General features: G+C 47.3%; 1 protein-coding gene across 2 annotated transcripts in view; it reads right to left on the bottom strand.

Moving 5' to 3' along the window:
* Positions 1-12243, bottom strand: part of RNF38 (ring finger protein 38) — a 76645-nt gene extending 64402 nt beyond the window's left edge. Inside the window, exon 1 of one of the 2 annotated variants that reach the window (XM_029056200.2) lies at positions 12188-12243. The gene's annotated coding sequence lies outside the window, so the exon portion shown is untranslated. Of the gene's footprint in view, positions 1-11817; positions 12047-12187 lie in introns of those variants that run through there. The other variant, XM_029056201.2, reaches the window with a different exon arrangement.
* Between the last annotated feature and the right edge of the window lie 1068 nt (positions 12244-13311).

Raw genomic sequence — 13311 nt, 5'->3', positions numbered from 1 at the left:
AGGAGGAGCCTAGTTTTATCTCCAATCCCATTCAGCTTCTCCCTGAAGCGCACCAGTCCTCTGCTGACCTATGCTGAGTGGATGGGCACTTGTGACACAAGCCCAGTTGCTATGTCCACTAAGAGTTTCACTGAGGATTTGGCTATCATTAATCTAGTATATGCAAATATGTGACTCAATACTGACTACCCAGTAAAAGCAGAAAAAGACACGGTGTTGAAGAGCAAGGGACGACGAGATAGAGCTCTGCGTTGGTTGGATTCTCAACAAAATCCTTGCTGAATTCATGTAGTTGAACTCCAAGAAAGAGAGACGGGGCTGTAATAACTAGGATTGCCCTTTAGAAGAAATCTGCTTACAGGCCTGTACGTTTATTAAAACAGTGCCTCAAGGGGGTTCAGTAATAGCTGATGGAGATGACAAGTAGGAAAGACCCACAATCCCCAAATCTAACCTTGTTCTGCTTCGACCCTAAGAGAAATTAGTTTCTTCAGAATTGAGCATTATTTTCCATCCCCAGAGAGAGGAAGGGTGGAGTTATGGGCAAAAGGCCCGGGGAGAGCGGTGGGGAGAACATGCAACCAGATTCACTCGATTCTGCCAGCATACAAATGAAACTAGCGTCCCAAATCATTCAACAACTAACTATTGGATAAAAAGAAGCTAAATCCCTTTTATTCACTTAACATAGGCATTCTTACAAATATCAAGTTTTGGGCATTAAAATGTGCTTCTCGCACCAAGACGTGATTCCCAGTGCTAGTTCAGAAAGATCCCTACAGAATGGCTCTAGCTGGAACAACTAGATATTTGTTATTCTCTGAGAAACCCCTTGCCAATTCCTGACAAACCAGACACATTGCTTTCCCCTGCTTATGATGCTGCTTCATTTTCCCAATCCCCTCCTAAGGAAAGATGTACACAATTATAAATTCAACATAAAGTCAAGGGTGGGGTATGGCCCTTTAAGAGGTTTTACTTAGGGTGTAATAGAAGCAAATCGTGTAGCCATCTAAGTGCGAGGCTAAAACAACCTTGTGAATAAATAGAAAGGTATAGTTAGTTAAAACACATCACAAAAAAAACCCTTAGTCACTTCATTTCCAGGAAGTACACATGAAGCAAGATGACATGAGAAGCAACGTGGCTTAATAGAAAGAGCACGGGCTTGGGAGTCAGAGGTCGTGGGTTCTAATCCCAGCTCCGCCACTTGTCAGCTGTGTGACTTTGGGCACGGCACAACTTCTCTGTGCCTCAGTTAGCTCATCTGTAAAATGGGGATTAAGACTGTGAGCCCCACGTGGGACAACCTGATTACCTTGTATCTACCCCAGTGCTTAGAATAGTGCTTGGCATGTAGTAAGCGATTGCAAGCCCGGTGCGGGCAGGGATTGTCTCTTTACTGCTGAATTGTACTTTCCAAGCACTTAGTACAGTGCTCTGCACACAATAAGTGCTCAATAAATACCACTGAATGAATGAACAAGTACCATCATCATTATTATTATCTGTACTGTTTTTCTTCAATGGTATTTGTTAAGGGCTTACTTTATGCCAGGCACTGTACTAAGCACTGGGATAGATAGAAAATAATCAGGTTGGACAAGGTCCATGTCGCAAATGGGGCTTACAGGCGTGATCACTGTTTTACAGAGGAGGAAACCGAGGCACAGGGAAGTGACCCTACCGAAGGTCACATTGCAGGCAAGTGACTACTTGCAAAACTATAATCTACCAATTAATTTCAATACATTTGTTTTTAAATAATTTTTCATGCTTGAAAAAAGCAAATTATCCAGGGGCTGTGACAAGTTATTAATTAAAGTCTTACTTTCTTCTCGCCCTATGTAACTGGTTGTTATCCTTGTAGCCACAGCACTTTCTTTATATGGCAACTCTCCTCAACTCTTCTGTTGGATATTGCTTGGCCAGAAAACGGTGACACCACCCAGGAGTTTCCAATAAAATAGCTGCTGTGTCCATACTGATTTAGATTTTCACCAGGGATGTTTCGGTTAATCTAGTATTAATAAGATCACTTTAGTGCAACTCATTTATTACCTAGAAAAACAGCATGGGCTAGTGGAAAGAGCACGGGCCTGAAAGTCAGAACACTTGGGTTCTAATACCAGCTCCACCACTTGTCTGCTGTATGACCTCGGGCAAATCGCTTAACTTTTCCGTGCCTCACTTTCCTCATCCGTACAGTGGAAGAGTCTAATGGGGGAAAATTCCAACCTGATTATCTTGTGTCTACCCCAGTGCTTGATGCAGTAAGTGCTTAACAAATGCCACTATTATTACAATAATCACATAGAGGTAATTTAGGGTTAATATTGTACTTACATGGTGAAGAGAAGGGAGGTGAAGGAGGAAGGAAGGTGAGAGAAGAGGGAGATGGGAGAATGTGTGTATGTCTTCAACTTAGGAAATGGTCCGAATGTATCGTCTTGGAAGTCACAACCTGAAAAAAGCAGCCCCGGCCTCTTTCCCCCTCCACTCCTCACCCACCCCACATTAGGTCCCGCCGCCCCGCCGCTTGTAGGATCCCCAACAAGATTCTCTGCTGTTCACCTTCCATTGCTCCACAGCCCCTGGCCTCCTCCTTCCTGCCCAGATCCAAAGATGCCAAAATGGCAGCGGCCTCCAGGGTGGGCAGGAATTCTGGGTCGCGAGAGGGCAGAAACTCCTCCTTCCCTCGGGAAGTACAGGGTGAGGACTTTTCCGTCTGAAGAGCAGAGGATGGGTGGGTTCCGAGCAAGGTAGGTCCAGCTCCATCTAGGGCTACCTACTGGACCTTGGAGTTTTCTGGGGCTTCCAAGGCAGTGGGCGAGGTAAGAGGCCTTCCTGGGGTGGGTGAAGGGTGGGAGAGGAGGGCGGCATCGACACCCACTAGGGACTTTGGGCACGCTACCTGTCGTCAGCTCCCCCACTTCAGTCCAAGCAACAATGGACCAGATGGAGCCCGGTGGGCCTGTGCCATTTGCGACGCCTTTTAGATAAACCGTGGCAGCGGGGCCACGTGTGGCATGGGTAGCTGTTTTAAATGCCCACCTAACCCCCTCCTCACCACCAGCTGAGAGCCACATTGGCTCCAAGAATTCATCGTATTTACTGAGCGCTGAAGAGCAGTATATGACTCCCAAGCCACAGTTTGCAGACCCTTGGTTCAGCCTACAACAAGAATTTGTTCACTATCATTTGATTCACTACCTCCAACTTGTCTGCTACAAAAAACAATTTGTGGTGTGAGAACTTCCCTATCTACCAAACTAAAAGCCCTTGGGATATCTTTGTTCATCTCTGAATGCACTTTTTACACCATGACCATCAAGTGCCTCTGATTCCCTAGCCGGTTTTCCTGCTGTTGAAATGTTAGAAGAACTTTTTATTAGCAGCTTTGGCGTCCCTTGCAAGGTGTTTCTCATTATCCTTTTTAGCCTGCCCAATTTCCTGTTTCCCTTGACTTGGCATTTTTCATGGGTCTCCCCCTTCTCTTTACTTGGGTGCATATTCCATCCTTTTAAACAATATCCCATCTCATACAGACCTCTTTTATTCAGGCTTCTACCTTGGCCACCTTTTCTGTGGCATTGCAAACGTTTTACCTGTGTTCTAAGAGCTTTTAAACAGCCTGTAGACCTCTTTTAGACATTGTTTTTGGCTAATCCTTTCGGCTTTCCCCGCAAGCCTTGCTTTTTTATCATAGTTTTCTTCTCTGAAATTTAATACCCACGAGTCAGTTATTTCTAGTTTTTCCTTCCAAGCAAAAATGCTAAATTTAATCATGTTGTGAGCATTACAGTGTCTCTGTCACGTATATTTTCTGCACCAGATCCTGACCACTACCCATAATAAAATCTACTGTATACTCAGTTCCTCCATAAGAGATATTTCACTACACATTCTGGATAGAAGGCTATTAGCAGAAGCGGCGTGGCTCAGTGGAAAGAGCCCGGGCTTGGGAGTCAGAGGTCATGGGTTCGAATCCCAGCTCTGCCACTTGTCAGCTGACTGTGAGCAAGTCGCTTCACTTCTCTGGGCCTCAGTTCCCCCATCTGTAAAATAGGGATGAAGACTGTGAGCCTCACCTGGGACAAACTGATTACCCTGTATCTACTCCAGCTCTTAGAACAGTGCTCTGCACATAGTAAGCGCTTAACAAATACCAACATTATTATTAGAGTATGTTTCTTTGACTTGTGAATCGATCAGATTTATTGAGTGCTTACTGTGTGCAGAGCACTAAGTGTTTGGGAGAGTACAATGTAACAGATTGGTAGACATGTTCCCTACTTCAAAGTTTACAGTCTAGAGGGGAGTCGGACATTAATATAAATTATGGATATGTACATAACAATAATAGTTATGGTATTCGTTAAGTGCTTACTATGTGCCAACCACTGTTCTAAGCACTGTGGTAGATACAAGGTAATCAGGTTGCCTCATGCGGGGCTCACACTTTTAACCTCCATTTTACAGATGAGAGAACTGAGGCCCAGGGAAGTTAAGTGACTTGCCCAGAGAAGTTAAGCAGACAAGTGGCAGAGCTGGGATTAGAACCCACGTCCTCTGACTCCCAAGCCCGGGCTCTTTCCACTAAGCTATGCTGCTGAGGGAGGGGTGAAAAAAGGGTGCAAATCGAAGAGCGAAGGCAACACAGAAGGGAGCGGGAGAAGAGGAAATGGGGGCTTAGTCGGGGAAGGCCTCTTGGAGATGTGTTTTTATTAAGGCTTTGAAGGTGGGGAGAGTGAGCATCTGTCGGATACGATGGGGGAGGGAGTTGCAGGCTATAGGCAGGACGTGGGCGAGGGGTCAGCAGTGAGACAGACAAGATCGAAGTATAGTGAGTAGGTTGGCATTAGAGGAACCAAGTGTGCGGGCTGGGTTGTAGTAGGAAAGCAGCGAGGAAAGACAGGAGGGGACAAGGTGACTGAGTGCTTTTAGAGCCAATGGTAAAGAGTTTCTCTTTGATGTGGAGATGGATGGGCAACCACTGGAGATTCTGGAGGACTGGAAAAACGAGGACTGAGCATTTTTGTAGAAAAATGATCCAGCAGCAGATTGAAGTACGGACTGGAGTAGAAGGGCAGGAGGTCACCAAGGAGGCTGATGCAGCAATCAAGGCGGGATAGGATAACTCCTTGGATTAAGGTGGTAGTTTGGATGGAGAGGAAAGGGCAGAATTCAGCAAAGTTATGAAGGCTGGACTGACAGGGTTTGATGACAGACTGAATATGTGGGTTGAATGAGCAATGAGTCAAGGATAATGCCAAGGATAAGGGCTTGTGAGACAGGGAGAACGGTGGTGCCATCTACGGTGATGGGAAACTCATGGGAAAGACAGGGTTTGGGTAGGAAGACGAGGAGTTCAATTTCGGACATGTTGAGTTTGAGGTGTCGGTGGGACATCTAAGAAGAGATGTCCTGAAGGCAGGAGGAAATGTGAGACTGAAGAGATCAAGGTTGGAGGTGTAGATTTGGGAATTACCCACATAGAGATGGTGGTTGAAGCCACTGGGAGCGGATGAGTTCTCCAAGAGAGGGTGTACGTGGAGAACAGAAGGGAACACAGAACAGCGGAGGTAGACAACTTGCTCAAGGAGTTTGGAGAGGATGATATGGTCATAACTGGAGGGAGCTGTGGGGCCAAGGGAGGGTTTTTTTTAGGATAAGGGAGGTATAGGCATGTTTGAAAGCAGTGGGGAGGAAGTCAATGGAGAGTGGACGGTTGAAGATGGCAGTCAGGGAGGTGGCAAGTGCTTTGATAAGGTGTGAAGAAATGGGGTCTACCCCCAATTCTGGTTCTGATTTATTACTCAGCTGATTTATAATAACGGTAGTATTTTCATGCGCTTACTCTGCATCAAGCACTGCTCCAAGGGCTGGGGTAGATACAAATTAATCACGGTGGACACGGTACCTGTCTCACATGGGGACCACAGTCTAAGGAGGAAGGAGGACAGACATTGAATCCCCATTTTACAGAGGAGGATACTAAGGCACAGAGAGGTTAAGTTACTTGCCCCAAATCATACAGCAGGCAATTGGCAGAGCTGGGATTAGAAACCAGGCCCTCTGACTCCCAGGCCTGTGCTCTTTCCACTAGGCCATGCTGCTTCTCTATGTGAGGATAACTGAAATCCTTCCATTATTACTACAGCAGTGATTCTGCAGCTTCCCCATTTTCATCCTATGTTTCCCATTCATTTTCCCCATCTTGGCCTGTTCAAATCAAAAAATCTCCACTTAGGGGATTCCACGCTCCTCTATTTGCCTGGAACGATTTTTAGGTTTTTATTGCCCCCTCCTAGAGGGCCACCCCTACCGCCCATCCATGTCTTTTCTATGGAGTTGGTATCATGGTGGCACCATATCCTTTATGGCTTTCTTTCCACCACAATGGCTGGCTGACTCACGCTCCGCTGGAATACCACACCGGCAGATTAGCATGATGAAATACTAATGATGGCATTTTGTTACCTGGTGTTCTGCTCTCCTTACAAGAACAGTATTCTGTAAACCCAATTATTACCTCCTGTCCTCTTTTAACAGAAGTAGGTCTTAGAATTCAAAAATAATACGGAAGAGATGATCATCTTGTCCCATTGCCTTTCTTCAAGAAGGTGAGGGACTAAACAACCAGGGCAGGCATTTTTCTCTCTCCTTTACTTGAAGTTCTCCAGGGAAGGCAACGCCACAATTTTTGGAGCTGTTTTCAGGATTTTATCACCTAACTTTGAAGGTCAGTTTTAAAAAAAATCCTAGAAATTCATTTCAAATAAAACATTGGCTATTAAGTTGAGCATATTAAAAAAAAGGTCAAGATGAGAGAATGGTGTTTTCAAATGGATATGTAATTCCAGAATAAAAGAAAATGCAGACCTCACACAAAGCAAAACAGAACTTGTTTTTAAGTAGCCAATTGATTCCTGATACTTATCCCCATAAAATAAAAAAAACCTTATGGGCATCAAAAAGCAGCATGGCCTAGAGTGGACAGAGCACAGGCCTTGGAGTCAGAAGGACCTGGGTTCTAATCCCGTCTCTGCCACTTGTCTGCTGTGTGACGCTGGGCAAGTCACTTCATTGGGCCTCAGTTACCTCATCTGTAAAATGGGGATTAAGACTGTGTGAGTCCAATGTGGGACATGGACTGTGTCCAACCTAAAAATAATTAATAATAATAATTGTGCTATTTGTTAAGTGCTTACTGCGTGCCAAGCACTGTTCTAAGCGCTGGAGTGGATACAAGCAAATCAGATTGGACACGGTCCCTGTCCCACGTGGGGCTCACAATCTTAGTGCCCATTTTACAGGATGAGGTATCAGGCATAGAGAAGTTAAGTGACTTGCCCAAGATCACATAGCAAGCAAGTGGTGGAGCCAGAGGAGCGGTGTGGCTTAGTGGAAAGAGCACGGGTTTGGGAGTCAGAGGTCATGGGCTCTAATCCCGGCTCCGCCACCTGTCAGCTGTGTGACTTTAGGCAAGTCACTTCACTTCTCTGTGCCTCAGTTACCTCATCTGTAAAAGGGAGATTAAGACTGTGAGCCCCACGTGGGACAACCTGATTACTTGGTAGCTATCCCAGCGCTTAGAACAGTGCTTGGCATAGAGTAAGCACTTAAAAGACCATCATTATTATTATTTGACTCTTCTGACTCCCAGGCCTGTGCTCTATCCATTAGGCCAATTAGCCTGTAACTACCCCAGCACTTAGTAGTGTCTGGCACATAGAAAACACATAAATACCATAAAATATCAATAGTAACTAATATCAATATGCAGCCTAAATATCAGTTTAGAGCTAGTGGCGATAACAGCATTAGTTCTGCATTTAAGGGATGGCTAAGTCAGTTGTTACAACACAATATCAAAAAGACAGAACATATTCACTTTATACAGATTCTTTCTGCATGGCCTCAAGCACACCTACTTTTTCTTCCCCCAAATTTGCTCTGCATAGGGGTGGGTCCCACAGTTTGGGTTAAGTCTCATGGGGATTACAGGAGACTTCATTCTGCCAGGCCTAAGTAGCTCAGCACCAACCTGCATGCCCAGAATCAGCTCCATCTGGACTTGGATGATTTGGATACTCATTCAGGCTTCAGGAACAAGTCCTCCCCAGTTCTCCCAGAGGCACAGCTAGTAGAGCATGGAGAGGAAGGCTATGCTAAGTAAACTGCCTGGTGCTCAAGTCAAGCACTTGCCAGAACTACACAGGTGCTTGGTTTTTTCAAGGAAGTCAGGCTGGGGGAAATCAAAGCTATCCAGGTCCCTAGTTCTGCTGACCTTTCTTTGAGATTCAGACTTTAGGAAGCTTGGTGGAACCACACCTATACACAAACACACGCATGTACTTAGCTGTGTTTCATTCAGGGACACTGAAATGAGCTGGAGGGAGCCTATAACCGTCTGAAACCAAACCATCTTTTTTCCAAGAATTCACACTGCACTGCCTTTTTATAGCCAGCAGTCCAAGAGTCACAAGACGACGACATGAATTGGGCTTTACGGCATTTGAAATCCAAACTTTCAAGGCCCAACGTTAGTGGAATTTCCTCTATACGGTTTCCAGAGCTCTAGCTGTTTACAGTTCAAAAAAAGTTTTATGCCTGAAAATATTTCCAAGACGGTAGATTCTAAAGAGAAGGAGGAGACATTTTTGTGTGAGAAGAGAGGAGACTAGGGAAAGGATATTTATAAGATCCTTGGGGGCAAGAACAATTTCACTTCTTTGTTCTGTAGCTCTCAAGCAGTTAGAACAGTGTATTGCACCCTGAGGGTACTCAAATACCATTGCTGCTACTAATAATAACAGTATTTTTTAATCAGCTACTATGTGTCAGCCACTGTTCTAAGCGCTGGGGCAGATACAATATATTAGGAGTACTACAGTTACCACCACCGTTAACTCCCTCTGTAGATAAATGGCATGTATTTTCTTAGGAGTTTACCGCAATTTACTACGGTCACACAAGCAACCAAGCCATCGCACTTTCTTGGAATTTTTTTTTCTTCTTTTGGTGAGGCTCTAACAACACTGGGGATTTATTTGCAAGAATGGTGATGCTAAGGTAAGCCTGTTAAAGCTAGGGTAAGATTTATAATGCAAATTACCCAATACAACGCCTCTATGTCCTTATACCAATTCACATGGACCAGCCTGTCACCATCAAATAATTGAAAATGAGAGGTTTAGGTAATCGCTACCCACAAATCCTAAAAATCAGTACTAGAAAATACCTCATTTGGGCTAAACAGTCACAAAGGGGGAGGGAAGGAAAATGAATTTCTTAAAATGATGACAAATTGCTGCATCAAAATAAAAGTGCAGAATAAAACTGGATCTCCCTGTGGGCAGGGAACCTGTTGACCAATTCAGTTGTACTGTACTAGCCCAAGCTCCAGTGCTCTGCACAAGGAAGGCACCCAATAAATACCAATGAATGACTGAAAAACAAGCATGAGATTTTGTCCAAATATTCCTAGCAATTTTAAGATTCCCGAAAAACCCCAGTGCACACTCTTAATTGGTTCAATGAAGAGAGTGTGAAGTGAAAGGGCGTTAAATTATGGTTTCCATTAGGAAATAATGCAAAGTGCATTAATGCATCGCCAGAATTCCTCCCCCTGCCAATAACCGATCGAAACGACAACAAAAAACTGATAGAAAAAAATTAGTTAACACCGTTTATTAACTTTCACGATCTAAGAGCAAAGTAAAAATGCACAAATACTAAAAGTCTTTTTATTTAAACTCAATGTTAACATAAGCACACATGAAAAAACACCTTTTTTAAAAATGCAAAAACTGATTTGTATAAGTTAATACGATGCTCGCCCATGTCTAGAATCTTCAAGCCAGTTCTTACGGTTTGCAACTTGCAGCACCTGGGTGGCTCCAAAGCGCCACCTGAACGTTAAAGGGTGGGCTACAGGTCCCTGTTGCTACCCAATAGACTACGCTGAACTATTAGAAATTTGCTCTGAGAACATGATGTTCTGTACTGTATCAATTTGTTCAGCAGCTGTGTGTGCTGGTGCACCATAGCTGCTCAATTAGGCCCAGGTATGCCCAACACACGGAACATATGCTTTTTAGAAGCTTTTTCTCTTGGAAAAAAAAACCAATGCACGAGGCGAAGGTTTAGTAAAATAGGAAGACACTCATGGGGGTGGGGAACCGGTGCTCTTGATACCTTTCAAATTACGGAAGGCATCAAGTCCGTATTCCCTCGTTGTGCCACTGGGTTTTTCCCTCCAAACCTGAACATCAGTTACCAAGTCAAAATTCAGCAGGTCTACAAACCAGACTTGAGAAACCGGTAATCTCAGGGAGTAATGGGTTCATGCAACCCATTTTATCTATGCCGCCCTAACTTCGGAATTTAAAATTTTAACTGGCACACGTTATTCCTTTTCCTTAGTTTTGCAGAGCACGCAGTGTCCTATGCGCAGCAGGAACTCAAATATTTGTTGAGATTAACGGACCTGACAAAACGTACCTTTCTCAACAGAAGTGTGGGACATAAAATACACCCTGTTCTCCTATAACGAGGGGGTTGCATTCTGGTAGAACCCCGTTTTTGATGGGTGTTTGTTTTTTTTTAAAAAAAAAAAAACACCACACCACCACCGGATGGTATTTCACGACGCCTGATGGTCCACGCACGCATGCACATACACGATCGCTTGCACTGTCAGAGAAACGTCCCATTCTCTCCAAACTGCGTAGTGAGAAAACGAATCCCGGGAAACCTACCCTACACAGTCACTCTTCGAAATCTCGGAGGAAAACGGTTAACCTCCACGCCTGGCAAATCTGCAAGCGAATTTCACGTTTTTCTCTCCAAAGCGGATTGGGAGGTCACGCCAAGTGGACCCCTTTTTCTTCCACGGCATGGGCTGCTTCCATATCACCAAAGGCGCATCGAAAAAAAATCACCACTGATAACCTCCGCCAACGGTTCCCCGAGTAGCAGATAAAGTTTGCTCCACCATATTTCGGGGGATCTCTTTAAGCAAGATGCTCGACCATTTTATCGGCGCCTAATTAACGATTTAGGCTCTAGTGTCATCGACGGGGACCGCACACCCCACTTTTCCTCAAGTCTACATTTAAGTACCAATCCCGGGAATGTGCGTCGAGAAAAGGGCTGTCCCGAACAACCGAACGCTCACTCTTCAGGTAGAAGATGAATTTCTCCCAACTTGTGCCTCTAGCAGGCGATTAAGGAGCACGTAGAGCCAGAATTACTCCTCCGCCCCGCAGACGACCCAGAACAATAGTCCGCAAACCTCCAACGGGGGGCACCCGGGCAAAAGAAAGCCCCTTCGCCCCGCAACGAAACCCTCGGAACCGTCACTAGGTGAGCGATGACGATTGCCCTAAAATCGTTAACAGACGCATTTTCTTCTTTTTTTTTTTTTTTGCTCGGCACCATATTACCTGCGTCTCCTCCTCGGGAAGCAAGCTGTGTTCAAGCTCCTTTCCTCCCTGCCTAAGTGGGATCGGAGGGTTGGCACCACCGCCCGGGATGGCTAATCAAAACAAAGAGAGTGAAAGGGTCCTCCAAGCAATCTGCGGGCAGAACCAGCGCACATCGATGCCGCCTAAACATCAAACGACCAGCAACGATGGGGGGGGGGGGGGTTGGGAGGGAAGAAAGGAAGGGAGAAAGAAAAAGCAAAACAGCCCAAAGTGGCCAGCTTGCTTTTGCTCTCTTTCTTTCCCTCAGGCTTTTCAAGCCCACCTCTCCGAAGGGCAACTGCACGCTCCGTGCTCTCCCCCGGAGACCAGAGGCTGGCCTTACCTCTCCTGTACCTGCAGAAGGAGGCTCCCGGGAGAGCTGCTTCCCTGGCTTTCCCCCAACCTGGCCGCCACCGGGGCCCGGCCGCCACCGGGGCCCGGCCGCCCCCTCAGCCGCCTACGGTAACCCACAAGGGCCCGCTCCTCCTCCTCGGTCGCCTCAGTTGCGGCGCCTCCCGGGGCCGCCTAGAGCCGCGCAAGCGATTCCAAAGCTGTCAGCGGGCTTCCTTCTTCCTATTAGAGGATAACAACAGGAAGAAGAAGAAGCCGCCGCCGCCGCCCGCTCGCCCCCCGGCCTCGCCAGCCCGCACCTCCACCCCTCGTCGCTCCTCCCGGCGCGAGAGCGCGAGACGCACTGAGCAACCGCCACTCACCTAGCGGGCACGCACCGAGCGCGCCGGCGCAGTGCGTCCGCTCGCGCGGCAGCCGCCCAGCCCCGCCGGCCTAACCGCCGTCCACCTCCGGCCCCGCCTATCCCGCGACGGCCCGCCCGGCCACCGCAAATCAGCGGAGCGCACCCGAATCTCCACCGTTCGGCCCCGCCTCTTCCCCCACCCTCCACTGCGGAGCTTTCTTTGTTTTCACTCGGCGAGGAGGAGACCCGCACGGCCGACGGGAGGAGCGACCCGCTAGCTCCCAGTTCCGGCAATAAGAGGCAGGAGGCAGGGCTGCCACCACGCCCCGCACACCTCCCAGCCAATGAACGCAATGGAGCGAGGCCTTGGACTGTACCACTGGCGCCCCGGGGAAGGGGGGGGAGGACACGACGCCGTGCCGAGGCCACGGCCACGCCTCCGACGACCCCTCGACGAGGAGTGCCGTGGGCCCCCGCACCCCCCCACCCCCGTGGCGTAGTGGATGGAGCACGGGCTTGCCGGTCAGACGGTCACGGCTTCTAATCCCACATCCCCAAATTTGCCCGCTGTGTGGCCTGGGGTAAGTCCCTTCATCTCTCTGGGCCTCCGTCACCTCATCCGTAAAAGGGGGACGGAGCCTGTAAACCCCACGTGGGACTGGGTCCCACCCCAGCGCTTAGCACAGTGCTTAACAAACAGCCCCATTCATTCATTAGAGAAGCAGCGTGGCTCAGTGGAAAGAGCCCGGGCATGGGAGTCAGAGGTCAGGGGTTCGAATGCCAGCTCTGCCATTTGTCAGCAGTGTGACTGTGGGCAAGTCACTTCACTTCTCTGGGCCTCAGTTCCCTCATCTGTAAAATGGGGATGAAGACTGTGAGCCTCACCTGGGACAACCTGATTACCCTGTATCTGCCCCAGCGCTTAGTACAGTGCTCTGCACATAGTAAGCGCTTAAAAATACCAAATTATTATTCATTCGATCCCGGCTCTGCCACTTGTCAGCTGTGTGACTGTGGGCAATTCACTTTACTTCTCTGGGCCTCAGTTCCCTCATCTGTAAAATGGGGATTAAGACAGTGACCCTCACGTGGGACAACCTGATTACCCTGTATCTACCCCAGCGCTTAGAACAGTGCTGTGCA

The sequence above is a fragment of the Ornithorhynchus anatinus genome, chromosome X5 (genome assembly GCF_004115215.2).
Source record: "Ornithorhynchus anatinus isolate Pmale09 chromosome X5, mOrnAna1.pri.v4, whole genome shotgun sequence".
NCBI lineage: Eukaryota > Metazoa > Chordata > Mammalia > Monotremata > Ornithorhynchidae > Ornithorhynchus > Ornithorhynchus anatinus.
Note: the sequence above shows the minus strand (reverse complement) of the source record. Positions and strands in the feature narration are given on the sequence as shown.